This window comes from Gopherus flavomarginatus, chromosome 4 (genome assembly GCF_025201925.1).
Source record: "Gopherus flavomarginatus isolate rGopFla2 chromosome 4, rGopFla2.mat.asm, whole genome shotgun sequence".
NCBI lineage: Eukaryota > Metazoa > Chordata > Testudines > Testudinidae > Gopherus > Gopherus flavomarginatus.
This window is the reverse complement of record NC_066620.1, coordinates 76539426-76556475: the sequence shown is the minus strand read 5'-3', so window position 1 is coordinate 76556475 and position 17050 is coordinate 76539426. Positions and strand designations below refer to the sequence as shown.

The following is a 17050-nucleotide window of genomic DNA, read 5'->3' as shown; positions in this document are numbered from 1 at the left end:
CACAGGCTACAGGCCTTATTTACTAAACACTATTCAAACCTTGCTCTGAAAACAGAATTATTGATTTCCTTGTGGCATTTTTTAATTGAAAGTCTTCACTACAGTGTCTCACGGTTTCACAAATGTTAATAAAATTTAACTTCATGGCACTCAACCTGCTGGTATACTAAGGAACAAGAGAATACTGCAACAAGCTGGCATCAATCCCAGCCTATTTGCAATGGAGCAGATCTTCATAAAAGTGTGCCAGTTTATTGCAAAGGCACAAGAATTCAAATGCCCTGTTTACATTTCATTTATGGATATCAAGGCTGCACCTGACTCTGTTGACAGGGAATCTCTTTGGCTGATCTTGAAACCTGCAGGCCTCCCTGACTAGTTCCATAGAATGTTCCATCTCCTATTAGGTGACACCTCAAGCTGCATTCTTGTAAATAGGAAAACATTATTTTCTTCTGAATTAGGTCAGGTGTTCAACAAGGACCCACTGCCGGCCCAAAAACATGTCAATACCATCATAGACTATTTACTTGGCCAGACACTAAGTAAATGCATTTTAGGCATACACCTTAATGAAAAGAACTTCCCTGATGACATAGCACTAGTTGCTGAATCAATAGATGAGCTAGTTGTGAGACTTGAAGCCCTAGAAAGCTCACTGGCAAAAGTCAGCCCCTTGATGCAGGACCGAGCAGTGGCACAGTTTAAAGGGGCCCAGCCCTTGGGTCGGGTGGGCACCAAACACAAACACAGAGTTACAATGGCTCAGGCCCTCTTGGCTCAAGGCTGAGCAAACAGTAGTTCAGGCTGCTCAGGTCCTTTGGGGCAAGACCGAGCAGTGGCACAGTTGAAGGGGGCCCAGCCCTTGGGTCGGGCGGGGCACCAAACACAGAGTTGTAACCGCTCAGGCCCTCTTGGCTCAGGGCTGAGCAAACAATAGTTCCAATGGTCTCTTCAGGCCAGAGGGAGGGGGAGTCTGCCACCCTTGGAAGGGTGGCAGGGGGAACGCAGGCCCTCCCACTCCACTGCGTTCCAGCCCGGGGCCCTAGTAGCGGCTATCACGGCTAACGGTCAGTGGGGTTCCTGACCGCAACACATTGTCATCGGTTCCGGTACGTCAGCAGCCTGACTGGGGTCGGCTGCCCCCGGGCCACTTCCAATCTCCCCCCCGGGTCTACCTGATCGGTGGCGTCAGTCCCTGGGAAGTCCAGTAGCATGGGCCCCTCCCGGCTGGGGCTGGGTGGTAGGCCCGGCAGTACCTCTGGGAAGTCCGGCCAGACCTGCTCCGGGGGTTCCTCAGGATAACAGCAGGGAAGGGGCGACTCCGGCAGTCCCTCCTCGTAATGGGCGCGGGGAAGCTCCGGCAACTCCTCGTCATAGCGGGCGCAGGGAAGCTCCGGCCAGCCCGGGTAACCACCCTGGGCCTCAGCAGCCTCCCCGTCATTAGCACCCTCTGGCAGGTGTGCTCCCGACAGCGGCTGGGCTTCAACTGAGCGCCACCGGTTGGCTTTTATACTTCTGGGTCGCCTCCTGACCCTCTGAGGGGCGGGTGTAGTGCCCTGAGGCCCTGTCCCTTCTGGCATCTGGCAGGGCTCGACCCTCCCGGAGGAGGAGGGGAGCCACACCGCCTCGCTACACACACCCCCTCTCAAGCCTGGCTCCCGCTCGTCGGGGCCAGGCCCTTCCAGCTCCCTGAGGCGGGATAGGAAGTCTGTGTTAGCATGGTCCTTACCTGCCCGGTACTGGACGGTAAATGTATATGGCTGTAAGGCCAAGTACCAGCGCATGAGTCCGGCGTTGTTGTTCTTCATGCTCATTAGCCACTGGAGGGGGGCATGGTCCATGACGAGCGTGAAGGGGGCTCCCAGGAGGAAAAATCGGAGGGCCTCGCAGGCCCATTTCACCACGAGGGCTTCCTTTTCAGTTACGGCATAATTCCACTCCCTGGGGAATAGTTTTCAGCTCATATACAACACCGGGTGATCTTCTCCGTCTACTTCCTGGGATAGGACCGCCCCTATGCCCACCTCCGACGCATCCGTTTGGAGAATGAACCTCTTGTGGAAATCTGGGCTATACAGAACGAGTTCGTGACACAAACAGTCCTGGAGCGTCCTGAAGGCAGTCTCGCACTCGGGGGTCCACCACACCTGTCGGGGGCTATTTTTGGTTAGCAGCCCAGTTAGGGGTGCTGCGATAGATGGAAACTGCAGAATGAACTGCCGGTAGTACCCCGCTAGGCCCAGGAATTGCTGCACCTGATGTTTTGTTGTCAGTGTCGGGCAGCCTGCGAGGGCTTGTACCTTCCCCACAAGGGGTTTTATTCATCTACCCCCCACGGTATAGCCGAGGTAGGTAGTCTCCTGCCAGGCTATGCGGCATTTCTTCAGGTTAGCCGTCAACTCTGCCTGCCGCAGGGTTCTTAGGACTGCGGCGACCCGATTTAGATGGTCTTCCCAGCACCAGCTATAAATCACCACGTCGTTGAGGTAGGCGGCAGTATAGTCTTGATGCTCTCGTAAGAGGCGATCCATGAGCCGCTGGAAGGTCGCCGGGGCCCCATGGAGACTGAAGGGCATTCAGGTGAACTGAAAGATTCCCAAGGGGGTGGCAAAGGCAGTCTTCTCTTTGGAGGCCTCAGCGAGCGGGATCTGCCAATAGCCCTTGCTGAGGTCGAGGGTAGTAACGAACTGGGCGTCCCCGAGGCGGCCCAGCAGCTCATCCACTCGGGGCATTGGGTAGGCGTCGAAGTGAGAGATAGCGTTTACCTTCCGGAAATCTATACAGAACCGGTGGGTGCTGTCCGGTTTGGGCACCAAAACTACCAGACTGCGCCACTCACTTCGGGATGGTTCGACGACCCCCAGGGTTAACATGGCCTGGACCTCCTCCTCGACCTCCTGCCGCATCCGATACGGCAACGGCCGGTTGGTTTCACGTATCGTCTTTCCTGGCTCGGTCTGGATCGTGTGACACGCCAGGGTCGTGGAACCCGGTATTGCCGTAAAGGTTCTGCGGAATGCCTGCAGGAGACACTTGGCCTGCTTACGCTGTTCCTCCGTGAGCGAGCTGCCAAGCAGGGGTTCGGTCAAGTCCTCCGTCTGGGCCACGTCGGGGCCCAGCGTTGGTGCGGGCAGATAAGGGTCGATCAGCAGACCCTTCTGGTCACGCCAAGGCTTTAGCAGGTTGTTGTGATATAGCTGCGTTTTCTTCCGTCGATCGGATTGGCGAACCTCGTAGGTTATGGGCCCTACTCTCACGGTGACCTCATAAGGACCCTGCCAGCGAGCCAATAACTTTGACTCACTGGAGGGCAGGAGCAGGAGGACCCGATCCCCGGGGAAAGCTCCCAGGCCTGCGCTCCCCGGTTGTAGCTTCACTCCTGCTTCTCCTGGGCTGCCCTCAAGTTCTTCCGCGCCAGGGTCCCCGCCTGAGTAAGGTACTCCTGTAGCTGGAGGACGTACTTGAGGAGGCCTTGGGTGGGGGAGGCCGACTGCTTCCAGATCTCCCGCATCAAATCTAGGAGGCCCCGCGGCCTACGCCCGTACAATAGTTCGAACGGGGAAAACTGGTTTGATGCCTGGGGGACCTCCCCGATGGCCAGCAGCAGAGGAAGTAGGAACTGGTCCCAATGGCGCAGCTCCTCCGGGGAAAATTTCTTCAACATGTCCTTAAGGGTGCGATTAAACCACTCCACCAACCCATCGGTCTGTGGGTGGTACACGGAGGTGTGGAGCTGTTTCACCCCCAGGAGCTTGCAGATCTGTTTGAGGAGCCGTGACGTAAAGTTGGTGCCTTGGTCCATTAGAATCTCTTTGGGTAACCCCATGCGGGCAAAAATCTTTACCAGTTCGCCCGCAATAGTCCGGGCCGTGATGCCCCGCAGGGGGATAGCCTCCGAGAAACATAGTCTACGAGGACTAAGATATACTGGAAACCTACCGCACTTCTGGGGAGTGGACCCACTAGGTCCATGGCGACGCGTTCGAACGGGGTCCCGACCAGCGGCACAGGGACCAAGGGCGCCTTGGGTACCGGGGGCGGGGCAGCCAACTGGCATTCCGGGCAGGACCGCTTCACATCTTGGTAGAGCCCCGGCCAGTAGAACTGGGTTCGGATGCGAGCAAGGGTCTTCTCCTGTCCCAGTCTCATCACTGCCCGGTGGTGGCAGCGGGTCACTAGCAGTTGTGTCTGCGGCTCCTGCGTGCGGGGGTCCTGATCGACCCGATAGAGCCTGTCTTGGCGTAACTCAAAGTGGGGCCACTGCGTGGCCTGGTGGGGGTTGATAACCGACCCGTCGACCGCCGCGAGTTGCTCATAGGCCCATCTGAGAGTGGGGTCTGCCCGCTGGTCCCGGCAAAAATCAGTATCAAAGCGGGGGTTGGAAGAGGGCTTCTCCTACGGACCATCGGCTTCTTGGTCTTCAGCCTCATCCTCCTTGAGATCCTCTGCGGCCTCCGACGGGGGTTGCTGGGGTTCGGCTTCTAAGGCCAGCGTGGACCGGAGGATCTCCTCGAAGGTGGGCCAGTCCTGCCCCAGAATTATGGGGTGGGCTAGTCGGAGGGCCAAGCCGACTACTAACTGTCGGGTGATGCCGTTCACCGTTAGCCAGACCCGAGCGCTCAGGTAGGGTCGGACGTCCCTGTGAATACACTGCAGATGAATCGGTGCCAGGCAGTGGTCGGTCAGAGGCTCCAGGGCCTGGCGCATCAACGTTTGGCCACAGCCAGAGTCAATTAGGGCCCGCGTGGCTTGGTTCCTGATGGTCACCGGGACCGTGAGTTTGGGGGGCTGTGGCCGTCAGGCCCGGCCTTCCCCTGCACAGACCTGCCCGAAGCTACACTCCATTTCGGGGCAGTCCCGTTGTAGGCGTCCCGCTTTCCCACACCTGAAGCAGGGTCCAACCTCTGGGCATCCGCTCCGGGGGACGAAGGCTCTGGGACTTCAGGGTGGGCTCCGGCGGGCCCTCGGGCGCCCCGAAGTGGAGGCCGGTGGTGCAAGCTGCAGGGCCAAGTCCGGGCACGGGGTCCCGGACACCGGCCGGGCTTCCCATCCACGGCTCGGGTGTCGTGGTCCAGCCGTGGTGGTTGCCTTCTTCTCACCACGGGGGTGCTCGCGCCCCGGGGTGGGTGGCCGAAAGGCAGGCCCCATAGAGGCTTCCACAGCCAGGAAGCCCTCCATTAGAGAGACGGCCGCTGCCAGTGTCGCCGGCCGGTGGTGGAGTACCCAGGTCCTTCCCCGGGTGGGCAGAATATGGACAAATTGCTCCAAGACCACCTGCTCGGTTACTTCCTCCGCCGTCCGGGCTTCCGGCTGTAGCCACCGGCGGCACGCCTCTTTCAAGCTCTGGGTTACCAGCTGAGGACAGGCGCTGGTCGGGTAGGTTGGCCCCGGAACTGCTGCCTGAAGGTTTCGGGACTAACGTCCAAGGCGTCCAGGACAGCCGCCTTCACCCGGTCATAGTCCCTGGCCTCCTCCGCTGCCAGGCCATGATAGGCGATCTGGGCCAGTCCGGTCAGATACGGGGCCAAAAGGGTGGCCCATTCATCTCGGGCCCATCCTGCGACAAGGGCCATGCGTTTGAAAGTGACCAGGAAGGCCTCAGGGTCATCACCCAGGCCCATCTTGGTCAGGCGCAGGGGGGCAGGCGGACGAGAGCCCCCAGTGCCTTCTCCCGCTGGCCAGTCTACGAGGCGGGGCAGGGGCCCTATGAGTTGCTGCAGCTGACTCCCCAGTTGCTGCATCAGTCGCTGCTTGTGCTCCAGCTGAGCCGCATGCTGCTGCTGTTGCTGTTGGAGGTGAGCAGCGTCTCGCTACTGCTGCTGCAGCAGTTGGGCCGCCTGCTGCCGCTCCTGGCTCTCCGCCAGCAGCTGGAATACCCAGCCGCTCCATATCCATGCCCTGGCTTGGACAGGGGTGCAATCTACCGCCCTCCTACCGGCCCCTTCTCAAAGGGGCGGGGGTTTGGGCCTCCTCACTTCTGGTACCACGTGTAATGGTGGCCAGCCGGGACTTGACCCTCCCAGAGGAGGAGGGGAGCCACACTGGCCTCGCTACACAAGTCTGCCCTTTGTGTCACGGCCAGCGATGCTGCACAGTCGCTTGGGACTCTGGCCTTCTGCTGCAGGCCGGAGTAAACAGAAAGTCAGCTCGGGGTCTTAGGCCCTCAGTCCCGGGGCTGAGGGCCGCCTCGCCCGAGGCTCGGGCAGCTCGAGCCCCTTGATGCAGGACCGAGCAGTGGCACAGTTTAAAGGGGCCCAGCCCTTGGGTCAGGTGGGCACCAAACACAAACACAGAGTTACAATGGCTCAGGCCCTCTTGGCTCAGGGCTGAGCAAACAGTAGTTCAGGCTGCTCAGGTCCTTTGGGGCAGGACGAAACAGTGGCACAGTTTAAGGGGGGCCCAGCCCTTAGGTGGGGCAGGGCACCAAACACAGAGTTATAACAGCTCAGGCCCTCTTGGCTCAGGGCTGAGCAAACAATAGTTCCAATGGTCTCTTCAGGCCAGAGGGAGGGGGAGTCTGCCACCCTTGGAAGGGTGGCAGGGGGAACGCAGGCCCTCCCACTCCACTGCGTTCCAGCCCGGGGCCCTAGTAGCGGCTATCACGGCTAACGGTCAGTGGGGTTCCTGACCGCAACACATTGTCATCGGTTCCGGTACGTCAGCAGCCTGACTGGGGTCGGCTGCCCCCGGGCCACTTCCAATCTCCCCCCCGGGTCTACCTGATCGGTGGCGTCAGTCCCTGGGAAGTCCAGTAGCATGGGCCCCTCCCGGCTGGGGCTGGGTGGTAGGCCCGGCAGTACCTCTGGGAAGTCCGGCCAGACCTGCTCTGGGGGTTCCTAGGCGTAACAGCAGGGAAGGGACGACTCCGGCAGTCCCTCCTCGTAATGGGCACGGGGAAGCTCCGGCAGCTCCTCGTCGTAGCAGGTGCGGGGAAGCTCCGGCAGCTCCTCGTTGTAGTGGGCACGGAGAAGCTCCGGCCAGCCCGGGCAACCACCCTGGGCCTCAGCAGCCTCCCCGTCACGAGCACCCTCTGGCAGGTCTGCTCCCGACGGCGGCTGGGCTTCAACTGAGCGCCACCGGTCGGCTTTTATACTTCCGGGTCACCTCCTGACCCTCTGAGGGGCGGGTGTAGTGCCCTGTGGCCCCGCCCCTTCTGGCATCTGGCGGGGCTCGACCCTCCCGGAGGAGGAGGGGAGCCACAGCGCCTTGCTACAGTAACCAACCAGCTCTGATCTCTATGCATGTTACTCATAATAATTTAAAATCTATCTTTCTATAGTTAATAAACCTGTTTTATTTTATACCTTAAACAGTGTGTTTTGGTTGAAGTGCTTGGTAAATCTCAGTTCAGTTTACAAAGACTAGCATGTGCCCGTTCCACACTGAGGGAGTGACTAACTACTTAATGATCTTACACTGGCCAGGCTTCTGACCAGTGCAAGATGGTACAGTTCTGGGGTGCAAGGTTGGGGAGTTGGAGAGAATTGGCTGGAGCCTCTCTACTGATGGTTCACGAGTGGCTGGGAGATCATTCACATAACACAGTTGGGTGTACCCCTGCCTGTGGATGTCTGTGTAAGTGCAGTGCCTATCAAAGGTTTGTAGCTTGACATCAGTATCACAGTGTGAGAGGCAGCAAGGGTGACCAGATTACCCAATTTTATAGGGACAGTCCCGAGTTTTGGGTCTTTTTCTTATATAGACTCCTATTACCCCCCACCCCCATCCCGCTTTTTCACACTTGCTGTCTGGTCACCCTAGAGACAGCCCAGGTTGGTGGATTTGAAGGGCTCAGCGGTCCCACAGTCCAGGTTGCACCCTGGGGATCCCGTCACACTGACATCAGAGAAATAGTGAGACTCTGGAATTTTGGGTTCCATTCCAGCCTCTGGAGAGGCCAGAGACACTTTCGCCTATTCTCGCCCTAAGCAGAACCCCTTCTTTCTCTTCAACCTGTCCCCCCTCAGTCTCGTCTCTCCCCGTGCCTACTGGCTTCTCATTCCAGTCCCCATTTTGCTTACCTAACGAGTCCCATCTCCACTCTACAGGCTTCTTAGCCCAGACTCCTTTCCCACTAAATCCTAGTCTCACCCCTCTTAGCTCCCCATTCCAGCCCCAATACCTTCACATGCCTAGTCTCTTTGCCCAGACATGTCCATTCCCCCCAGCCCCAACCCGTAGGTCTTTGTCCACAGTCTCCTTGCCCAGCCACTTCCAGTTCCTCCCCTCTTGGCTCCTCATCCAATCTGTCTTTCTTCCCAACTCAGGCTTCCAGTTCTGCCCACGCTCCCCCAAACATACACACATTTTTCTTCCCCACTGGCTCCCATTCTTCCAATCTCAGTGCCTCTCCATGACCCCCAGCTCCTCATCCCAGTCTCTCTGTGCAGCAAGTCATGGCTATTCAAAGAAAAGGTCACAAGAATTTTTTAGCTTGAGTAAAACGATGTCTTTTTTCACTAGTCTCGTTTTCAGAAATAGCGGATCTATTTTGGCTGAAATTTTCCAGAAAAATTCAGTCTGAGGCAGACACAAAATGTTCCAATCTGAACAGTTAAAGTTCGGCAAGTTATAAACAACTGAAATCAGGGCCTGAAAATGGGAAGTGTCTGGCAACCTTAATAATAGGCAGTGCTACAAGTCCCAGTTATAACCACCTCTACTGTAGAGATCCCAAGTATATTAAAGGGCAAGAGTTTACTTGCAGCACTTACAAGTGGGAAATGAAGATGGGCTCAGATACATTCCCAGCTGGCTAGCTGTTCTGTTGTAGCTGTAATTATGTTCTGTCCCTTATAGTTATAATCACTTGCAAGCTGTTCTCCTAACATTTCACTCTCAATAAATTACAATCTTAAGATCTTGTGGTCTTGTCAGATTTCCACCATTTAAGTTGGAAGTTCTGTAAAAACAACTGTCTGACAAGATTAAGCTTCAGCTGGACCAGAACAGGAAAACAATTCCTTTGCAGTTTTTATTGGTATCAAAATGCATTCTGAATCTGTGATTTGGACCAGATCCCAGTGATGTTGAATGCTGAAGATTATCATTCAAGCCAGTGTGCTGAAAATAAATCCGGAGCACATGACCAGAGTGAGACAGTGCTTTCCATGCTCAATGCATACATAACTCTTAAACTGAATTTGACCTAACATTACAGGGATATTCAGTATAAAACCATGACTCATGGAGAGTGAAAGTCAGAGAATAAAGGGGACATATGAATGGGCCAGTGATGCCATTGTAGATTTGGTCTATTACATTTGGAGTGCTAACCACAAACAGCCCCAGTGTTTTCAAGTTCTCATCCTCTGTAAATAATTAGACAGAGGCTGTATTATGTGTAATTCCTGCACAGTTAAAGTCACCCCAAGAATCACAACTTAGTAGTTTCATTTCCACTGCTTACTGTAGAGGAGTTGCCTCAACACAATATGGTAAGGTGGATGCTCTAGGGTGCTGACAATTCATTATATCCTGGAAACTACTGTATACTTTTCCTTTCCTGGTGGTGCTATGGGGCAAGGGTAACAAACTGAAGAGTGATGTGCTATTATTTCCAATTCACAGTACATCCTTAAATAACGAAAGATCAGATAGTTACTACAAGCCACCATATTCTGCACAGCTGCTGTAATCTTACATGGGAATTTACTAAAAGAAAAGTACACTGAACAAGCGAACATGATTCTGCACTTCATCTGTACCCAAGAATACCGCAACACAGACAGAACGGAAGTCAAACACAAGTAAAGCAGGAAGTTTTGCTTTAAAAGGCCATAACATAATAATGAACAAAAATTAGGAGGAGTAGTATTTGAAAGGAATGAAGTAATCATGCATCCTTGATATAGAAGAAATCCTTTAAGTACTTCATACATTAGGGGATGTCTGTCCCCGCTTCTTCCCCTGAACTATATATTACTTCTTCATTAACCTGCCCAAGTAATATGAAAAATGCTCAGTGTAAATAAGATACATCAATACAAACATCTTAAATCACAGACATAGGAAAGCTACACCATTGAAATTCATGCACACTTCCGTGCAATAAGGAGATAAACCTAAGTTCAGTTGCTGCTGTTGGTGCAGAATAATGAACAGAAGTGTGATGCTGAGGGGAGAACTGACTCAGCTATATTCACTGCTATACACCATAATTAATACCACTTAACATAATCACAGCTCAATTTATCATTTACAAATGAGTCTTCAGTTTATATTTTCATTACTCCCTAAAAGTGGGAACAAGTGTTACTTCAATTTTCTCTCCTAGGGGAAAAAAAAATACTTGCACCTGTAAGAAAATCTCCCAAGATGGTGTTTGATTTAGTTTTACTGCAGGAAATCGAATTACTGTGAACTCTAATTTGATTTTGTTTCTGTTTTCAAATTTGGTTTTTGTTATATATGTCAAAGAAAAGAGCTTGTCCTGAAGAGTCAGACAAGGAACACATTGTTCTGGCCTCTTGTTTCATTGCTAGTGAGCATCATATTTCAAATTTCATTCCCACTTACAGGACATTGAACAGTTTGCTACATCAGTAGATTCACAGAAGAATAAAAGTAGCTTGAAAATTCCACTTGCTTCTGTAAAAACGTGGAATCTTGCATCCCTCCCCCACCATCTCACTCACATGCTTCCTCTACATAGTGGAATTCTATGACACTGGCCTGTTAGAACATCTCACATCTTCTTCACTCAGTTGGAACTCTCAGCATGAGCACTTAAATGTTTTGAGTTTTTTCTCTTGCCATAAATAATGCCAAAAGGGCCAGCAGTCCATACTTTCCCTGCTGTACAACATAATAAAAGAATGTGAGAGGACTTTTCTTCAGAACACTTCAGAATAAAGAAAATATTTATGTACCAATCCACTGTAAAAGTGCAAGGGCTGTTTTTGTTTGTTTGTTTGTTTTGTACTTATAGACTGAATGGAGATGTGACAGCATGCGATTGGCTAGTAGGATGCATTATTGATAACACTACTGCCACACAGCATGGTGGCATTATCTTTTACATAATTGTTTATGGATTAATATCCAGGTCATGATTCCCTAAGGTTACTGAATCACAGAAAATAGGAAAATGACTACATTGTCTTCTATACTATCATTAGCTGGGTACTGTTAAAGTTCTCCTGACCCATAACAGATGTTCTTTTTTATGTACATAAAAGGATGTTTTACCCACTTACAGAATTGTATAGGCAAAAAAAATGGAAGCATTGCAGGCTAAAGATGCCAGAGATTAAACAAGTTAATGAAAGGTGGCTATAACATCTACATACATAGCTTTTACATAAATCCAACATTAAACAAAAACAACTGGAAGGAACAAATAACTTTTTTAAAATCTCAAATATCTATAGGCTAAAATGGATAATATCTCGTACCTTAATATCAATACAGGTACACACAAAAACTAAAATTTTAGTTGGAAAACTTCTGCTCAAATGATTGAAGTTTGGCAAACGTATAGACCAGGGATCTGCAACCTTTGGCACGTGGCCCACCAGGGTAAGCACCCTGGCAGGCCGGGCCGGTTTGTTTACCTGCCGCATCCGCAGGTTTGGCCGAATGCAGCTCCCACTGGCCGTGGTTCACCACTCCAGGCCAATGGGTGCGGCAGAAAGCAGAGGCCAGCACATCCCTCAGCCCATGCCACTTCCTGCAGCCCCCATTGCCTGGAGCGGCGAATTGTGGCCAGTGAGAGCTGTGATCGGCAGAACCTGTGGACACCAAAGGTTGCCAATCCCTGTTATAGACAAATGAAAACCGGATTTTAAAATGAGAATTGTAAGTATAGGTGGTGATACCAGCTCCAAGAATAATACTGGATGATCAAAATCTCAGTTTTATACAGGAAAGGAAAGGAAGACAAGAAACTATGTAATTTAAAGATACTTGGAAATGTTTTAATCCAGTTTAGTATTAATAGGTTTACTCCAAATCTCAAAAACAGAGGATAAATCTCATTTCTCACTAGACTTCTGTTTCTTTTACTGCAATATAGGACTTGCAGACAGTAAAATACCATTGATAAAGATGAAATGCTGAAAAGATTATTTGCTAAATTACCTCATTACACAGACACTATCAAATACAATAGGGTATATATATTTTAATATATATTCATGGCCTCCACATATGCAGCAGAACTACATGGAAAAGCAAACAAAGATGTTCGCTCCAAAATGTTTTAAGACTATCATAAAATTAGACTTGCAAGAAATGCCTAGTTAATTTTTTTGTTGCAAAAATCTGACTGGCAGGAATTTCCACAACTCACTCCATATTTGTAGATACACATCATATTTTTGATTTGCACAGAGTTGCTTACTTAATACATATTCATTTGGAAAAATGATTTAGCTGTGATAACTTGAAGACCTAGCCCAGAGATACAACTTAAGAGATTTTGAAATGTTGGTGGCAGCAGTTTGCTCAGCAGCATAAAGAAAGGTGATAATGACTCTCAAAAGGATCCTCTTAAGTTTATTAATGGAGAGTTGAAATTTGGAAAGGGCTGGAGGTGTCATGAGTTCTGCACATTGAGGTAGAGGGAACATTTAATCACTCTATGTTTGTTCAGCTTGGTGATTTACGTATATAGAAAGAAGAGACATATACTGATCTCTGACCTCATTTTTTCCTTAGCGTGACTGATGAAGATCTATTGCTTAGCACTTGAGTATGATTTACCATACATTTCTTCTTACGAGACAACACAAAATTCTTTTTTCCCTGTCTTAGTACGGAAGGCTATTGGGCTGTTGCACTGGGGAACTCAACTGGAGCGGAGGTAATTTTGATTAAGACGTTGTCATCTGTGCAGTGTCTAGTTAGGGTGATAATCACTAACAGAGACTCAGGATACACTTGTGTTATGTAATTCCATTATTTTAACTGTCTAAACATACATCACTGGTCTGATTTTACCTATGTCCTTATGAGATGAATCTGATCCCCATCCCTCCTTTGATACCTTTTACCAAGAAAAATTGGTGAGCTAATAGCAAGATTTTGCAGGAGAGGATAGAATGGCCTATAGTGGATTTGCTTTTTCTGAGTCCCCAGTGGATAGTAATAAGGATTTAATTTTCCTCCACTTGGCTGTTCTTAGACCTCTGAAGGATCCTGTATGGATGGCTTCATTCAGTCACTCCTCCTGTTCAATATAGAGCTGTTAGGAGACAGTGAGATATTTTGGTCTACAATATGCAGATAATCAAGTATCAGAGGGGTAGCCGTGTTAGTCTGTATCCACAAAAACAACGAGGAGCCCAGTGGCGCCTTAAAGACTAACATTTATTTGGATATAAGCTTCTGTGGGTAAAAAACCCACTTCTTCAGATGCAGATGATATATTTCTTCTTTTTCCTTTTAAGTCCAGTTGTTTACTCAACATCCAGCAGAAGTAAAGATTGGGATAGCAACCCTGGCTTAAAATCAATCTAGATAAAATGGAAATAATGCTGAACAGCAGGGGAAAATGTGGAAGCCTCTGCAGGGATATGATTGCAACTTCTATTGGAGGAGTATACCTAGCTTTTGCTGCAGAGTAAATCACATTCTTGTGGTCATAGTGGATTCACTGTTACTCTTTCATTTCTAGGTTGCATTAGAAGCATCTAAAATTTTTTATTATTTAAAGATCTAGTTCCACCACAAATTATTGGACTTGATGCATAAATCAGTGGGTGAAAGTTTATGGCTTGTGTCATTATGCAACAGGACAGATTAAATGAGCATAATAGTCTATGCTGGCCTTAAAATCTATGAGTCTACAAAGGCTGGTCTGGAGACTACAAAAACACTCCCATATTATGTGGAGCTCATCACAGTGGCCTATGTGTTGTGTTCTCTGGGCAAGGAACACTGCACAATACCCTATTTGGAGTACCCTTGAAGTGCTCCCAGAAACTGCACCTTGTGCAGAATTCAATAGCTCACTCCTTGATGGGTTGCTCTGCGCATCCCTCACCAGTGCTATCAAGTCTTTTACACGGGCTGCCTGTTTGATTCTGGAGGCTATTCAAGATATTGGTGATGTTCTTTAAAGCTCTAACTAGTCTTTGGCACAGTTATCTGAACAATCATGTCTCCCATGTTTTACCATGGAGTGCGTAATCTTGCCTGCTGACAGTTCCTTGAATGGACTTTACTAGGATGAGCAGCAGGATGTTCTCAGTGGAGAGCCCACGTTTCTAGAACCTGCCCCTGCCAATAATTCACTAGTTTAGTTACCGTAATGCACAGATATTTGTTTTATGTTTTGGTGGCCAACCACTGACACATGTAAGTCTACATTTTATGGTGTCTTTCGCCATTTTTGTGTGTTTTTAATTAATGTGAGGTATCCAGATGCCAAGACAATAGGTGCCATAGTTAAATACCAGAAGGAAAATAAAAAATGACTAGAGTTATTTTTTCTGAGAAAAGACACTTCAGATGACTTCCTATGAGCTGTGAATATCAAAAGACCCAAACATCTTTTTCACCAATACCGAAAGAGCTGAACTATTCAAACACGATACACAAGCACTTTATTTTGTGAGTTTATTCTTTGAGTTACTCAGTTTACTATTGATTTCCTTAGTGGTGAGTGAAATAGAAATAACTTCTTTAAAACCATCAGAGGACATGAAAAAGAAATTTTGATTAGAAGACAAGAAGATGGATGTAACCACGCAGGTCAGCGATGGAGCAATGAACAAAATAATTAGACAGCTGAAATCATGAATAAAAAAATCTCACACACCAAGCTGGAAACTTTAATTTCAATATATTATAAAGGTTTGAAGAGACTATTAGAGACCATCCTGGATAACACAGGCTATTCAGTTTTACCCAGTTACCCCTGCGTTGAGCCCAGTAACTTGTCTTGGACTAAAGCATATCTTCCAGAACGGTATCCAGTCTTCACCTGAAGACACTAAGAGATGGAAAATCCACCACTGCCCTAGGTAATGTGGCCAATTCTCATAATTTTATTGTCAATCTTAAACCCCCAGCTCCTGAAGTCCTGTGATCACATGAGAACCCCCGGTTTCCTTTAAAAAGTAAGTTTCTAGCCCTTGTAGTTGCTAAGAAAAGTCTAAAAACATGAACGAAGTGTATGCTATAAGCTGTTTTCAGTTACATTCTGTGCAAAAATACTGAAGTCAAGGAGGATGCATGGGAGTGAGTGAGACTAGAACAGATCACTAGAAAGGCTGGGCAACTAAAAGAATAGAGAACGTACATATTAAGCTAAAATAGCTTTTCAGGAAGTTTTGAGTCACACTAGATTCTGCCTCTGCACAGACCAGCAACAGGGTCGCCCTTACCCATACGCAAACTATGCAGCTGCATGCTGCTCCAGCAGCCAGTCCAAACCCCTGGCTGGCTGAGCCAGCCAGGAAAGCTGCCACCACCCCTGCTTCGCCTCTTCCCCAAAGCCTCCGCCCATGTTCTTCCCCACCCTGCCTCTTCCCACCCCTGCTTCGCTCCAGCCCCGTCCCCACTCCATCCTTTCCCTGAGCTATGTCCCAGGGAACTGCAGCAGGGGTCAGGTGGCCCCGCATTCACTGGGCAGTGACAGGTGGAGCAACCCGGTTCCAGCCTGCATCACTCCGCCAGCTCCCAGCTGCACCGCTGGTGAGTGCTGGGGGGCGGTTCTCCCGTGCCCCCCAAGTCCCAAGGCTGGGAGTCAGGGGAGCAGAGCAGAGCAGGCTGGGGCCAAGTCAGGCCTAGCCTGTAATCACTGGGCAGCAGGAAGTGGAGTGACCCAGCCCCAACCCACACTGTTCTGCCAGCTCATGCTTGGGGGAAGATCCCCCCTGTCCTCCAAGCCTGCTCCTTCCCCCCACAGACCTTGGGCACAGCCTTGCCCCACGGTGGAGGCCTCGGGCCTGCTCTCCCCCTCCCCCTGTGGGGGAGGTGCATAGGGCACCACAATGTCTAAGGACGGCCTTGACCAGCAAGCTGGGAGAGCACAGGAAGCCCCCACACTTGGACTCCATATGCAGGAAGAGCACACAATCACAGTTGTTACACTCACCTGAGCACAAGGACAGATTGTGGATAGGCTCCCCAAAGGAGAGGGGAGGAAGAGAGGCCACTGGCAGCTGTGGAGTGGAGCACATCTCACCATGGGAAAGAGTACCACAGCAGCCATGCTTCCTCAGGGAGTCTCTGGCTTTCCACACTCCTCCACCCACAGTGCAGGGCAGTGACTAGAAGGTGCAATACAATCTGAAGAGGTCACAGAGGTTCATTTGTAAATTTTAGACAACCAAAAGTGATTAATTTTCAAGAAGGGCAGGCTTACTGGGTCAAAATTTGCTCTCATTTATTGATGTAATAGAGCAGATTTTGGCAGTCTTGATTAATTTGTATCAAGAAGTGGACAGTTTCTTCAACAGTCTGAGAGTTCCACCAATTCTACGAATCCTACAACATTGTACGTGATCCAAAAATCAAAGCTGCCATCTCAGAGGAAGGAAATGTTCTTTAGTTTACATCTTGCTAACTATACAGACACTGAAAAGGTTAAACTGGATTTTGTCATAGGTACCCAGTGAAAACAAGAAGTAATTTTCAGACTCCTATTTGCAAAGAAGTACATTAACACTATTTACCCCTTCACATAATACAAGAAACCAGGCTCACCCAATGAAATTAATAGGTAGCACATTTAAAATAAACATGAGGAAGTATTTCTTCACACAACTCACAGTCAACCTGTGGAACTTGTTGCCAGGGGATGTTGTGAAGCCCAAAGTATAACTGAGTTGAAAAAAGAATGAGAGAAGTTCATGGAGGATAGGTTCATCAATGGCTATTAGCCAAGATAGTCAGGGACTATCCATGCTCTGGAGTGTCTGTAAACCTCTGACTGCCAGAAGCTGGGACTGGATGACAGGGGATGGCTTATTCAATAATTGTCATGTTCTGTTTATTCCTTCAGAATCATCTGGCACCAGCCACTGTCTGTTGGAAGACAGGATACTGGCTAGACTGACCATTGGTCTGACCCAGTATGGCAATTCTTATAGTAACA

At 49.6% G+C, this 17050-nt stretch overlaps 1 protein-coding gene across 3 annotated transcripts in view; it reads right to left on the bottom strand.

The window, feature by feature from the left end:
- The window catches only part of PLD5 (phospholipase D family member 5), a 230082-nt gene that overhangs the window by 37789 nt on the left and 175243 nt on the right, over window positions 1–17050 (bottom strand). The window lies entirely within an intron of this gene.